This window comes from Heptranchias perlo, chromosome 5, assembly GCF_035084215.1.
Source record: "Heptranchias perlo isolate sHepPer1 chromosome 5, sHepPer1.hap1, whole genome shotgun sequence".
Classification (NCBI taxonomy): Eukaryota; Metazoa; Chordata; class Chondrichthyes; order Hexanchiformes; family Hexanchidae; genus Heptranchias; species Heptranchias perlo.
Genome location: NC_090329.1, coordinates 109,000,620 through 109,004,017, shown reverse-complemented (window position 1 = coordinate 109,004,017; position 3,398 = coordinate 109,000,620).

The window sequence follows — 3,398 nt, the reverse complement described above, 5'->3', positions numbered from 1 at the left end:
GTCACTTTGAAAGGCATGGAGTAACCAAGAACAGTCAACTTGGATTTGATAAGGGAAGGTCGTGTCCGACTAACTTGATTGAATTTTTTGAGGAGGTAACAAGGAGGGTTGATGACGGTAGTGCTTTTGATGTAGTCTACATGGATTTTAGCAAGGCTTTTGACAAAGTCCCACATGGCAGACTGGTCAAAAAAGTACAAGCCCATGGGATCCAAGAGAGAGTGGCAAGTTGGATTCGAAATTGTTTCAGTGACAGGAAGCAAAGGGTAATGGTCGACGGGTGTTTTTGTGACTGGAAGGCTGTTTCCAGTGGGGTTCCACAGGGCTCAGTACTAGGTCCCTTGCTTTTTGTGTTATATAATAATGATTTGGACTTGAATGCAGGGGGCACGATTAAGAAGTCTGCAGATGATACAAAAATTGGCTGTGTGGTTGATAGTGAGGAGGAAAGCTGTAGACTGCAGGAAGATATCAATGGACTGGTCAGGTGGGCAGAAAAGTGGCAAATGGAATTCAATCTGGAGAAGTGTGAGGTAATGCATTTGGAGAGGGCAAACAAGGCAAGGAAGTACACAATAAATGGGAGGATACTGAAAAGTGTAGAGGAAGTGAGGGACCTTGGAGTGCATGTCCACAGATCCCTGAAGGTAGATAAGGTGGTTAAGAAGGCATATGGAATACTTTCCTTTATTAGCCGAGGTATAGAATATAAGAGCAGGGAGATTATGCAGGAGCTGTATAAAACACTGGTTAGGCCACAGCCTGAGTGCTGTTTACAGTTCTGGTCACCACATTACAGGAAGGATGTAATTGCATTAGAGAGAGTACAGAGGAGATTTACGAGGATGTTGCCAGGACTGGAGAATTTTAGCTATGAGGAAAGATTGGTTAGGCTGGGGTTGTTCTCTATGGAGGGGTGATTTAATTGAGGTGCATAAAATTATGAGGGACCTAGATAGAGTGGATAGGAAGGATCTATTTCCCTTAGCAGAGAGGTCAATAACCAGGGGGCAACCGAGACTCCAGGATGGTGTGTTGCCTCCCTGGTGCAAGGATCAAGGATGTCTCGGAGCGGCTACAGAACATTTTGGAGGGGGAGGGCGAACAGCCAGCTGTCGTGGTGCACATAGGCACCAACGATATAGGTAAAAAAGGGGATGAGGTCCTAAAAGCAGAATATAGGGAGTTAGGAGGTAAATTAAAAAATAGGACCTCAAAGGTAGTAATCTCAGGATTGCTGCCAGTGCCACGTGCTAGTCAGAGTAGAAATAGGAGGATATTTCAAATGAATACGTGGCTAGAGGAATGGTGCAAGGGGGAGGGATTCAAATTCCTGGGACACTGGAAACGGTTCTGGGGGAGGTGGGACCAGTACAAACCGGATGGTCTGCACCTGGGCAGGGCCGGGACCGCTGTCCTAGGAGGAGTGTTTGCTAGTGCTGTTGGGGAGGGTTTAAACTAAAGTGGCAGGGGGTTGGGAACCTGAGCAGGGAGAGAGAGGAAAGCGTAACAGGAAGGGACAGAAGGTATGGAGTAATAGGTAAAGTGTTAAAAAAGGAAAAAGCAGGAACTAAGCGTCACAAAACAGATTTGAAAGTTCTTTATCTGAATGCACGTAGCATTCGTAATAAAATGGACGAGTTAACGGCACAAATAACTACGTATGGGTATGATCTTGTGGCCATTACAGAAACATGGCTGCAGGGTGACAACGACTGGGAATTAAATATGCCAGGGTATTTAACAATCAGGAAGGACAGGCAGGAAGGAAGGGGAGGTGGGGTGGCTATGTTAATAAAGGAAGGAATCACTGTAATACAGAGAAATGATATTGGGACAAAGCATCAAGGTAATGAAACAGTTTGGGTGGAGATAAGGAATAATAAGGGAAAAAAAACATTAGTGGGCGTAGTATATAGGCCTCCTAATAGTTGCAACTCTGCTGGAAGAAGTATTAATCAGGAGATAGTCGGGGCATGTAATAAGGGAACAGCCATAATTATGGGGGATTTTAATTATCATATTAACTGGACAAATCAAATTGGGCAGAGCAGCCTTGAGGACGAGTTCATTGAGTGCATCAGGGATGGATTTCTTGAGCAGTATGTAACTGATCCTACAAGGGGGCAGGCAACCTTGGACCTGGTCCTGTGTAATGAGTCAGGATTAATTAATAATGTCCTAGTTAAGGATCCCCTTGGAACGAGCGACCACAACATGGTTGAATTCCATATCCAATTAGAGGGTGAGAAGGTTGATTCTCAAACAAGCGTACTGAGCTTGAATAAAGGAGACTATGATGGTATGAGAGCGGAATTGATTAAAGTGGACTGGGAAAATAGATTAAAGGGTAAGACGGTACATGAGCAGTGGTGTTCATTTAGGGAGTTATTTTACAACTTTCAAAATAAATATATTCCACTGAGGAAAAAAGGGTGTAAAAGAAATGACAGCCATCCGTGGCTAAGTAAAGAAATCAAGGATAGTATCCGACTAAAAACAAGGACATATAAGGTAGCCAAACTTAGTGGGAGGATAGAAGATTGGGAATTCTTCAAAAGACAGCAAAAAGTAACTAAAGGATTGATTAAGAAAGGGAAGTTAGATTATGAAAAGAAATTAGCAAAAAATATAAAAACAGATAGCAAGAGTTTCTATAGTTATATAAAAAGAAAAAGGGTGGCTAAGGCAAACATAGGTCCCTTAGAGGATGAGACCGGGAAATTAATGGTGGGAAACATGGAGATGGCAAAAATGCTGAACAAATATTTTGTTTCAGTCTTTACAGTAGAGGACACTAAGAATATCCCAACACTGGACAAACAGGGGACTCTCGGGGGGGAGGAGCTAAATACGATTAAAATCACTCAGGAGATGGTACTCAGTAAAATAATGGGACTCAAGGCGGATAAATCCCCTGGACCTGATGGCTTCCATCCTAGGGTCTTGAGGGAAGTGGCAGTAGGGATTGTGGATGCTTTGGTGATAGTTTTCCAAAATTCCCTGGACTCAGGAGAGGTCCCGGCAGATTGGAAAACTGCTAATGTAACACCGTTATTTAAAAAGGGTAGTAGGCAGAAGGCTGGAAATTATAGGCCAGTTAGCTTAACATCTGTGGTGGGTAAAATTTTGGAGTCTATTATTAAGGAGACAGTAACGGAACATTTAGATAAGCATAATTTAATAGGACAAAGTCAGCATGGCTTTATGAAGGGGAAGTCATGTCTGACAAATTTGCTTGAGTTCTTCGAGGATATAACGTATAGGGTGGATAAAGGGGAACCAGTGGACATAGTGTATTTAGACTTCCAGAAGGCATTCGACAAGGTGCCACATAAAAGATTATTACTTAAGATAAAAAATCACGGGATTGGGGGTAATATTCTGGCATGGGTGGA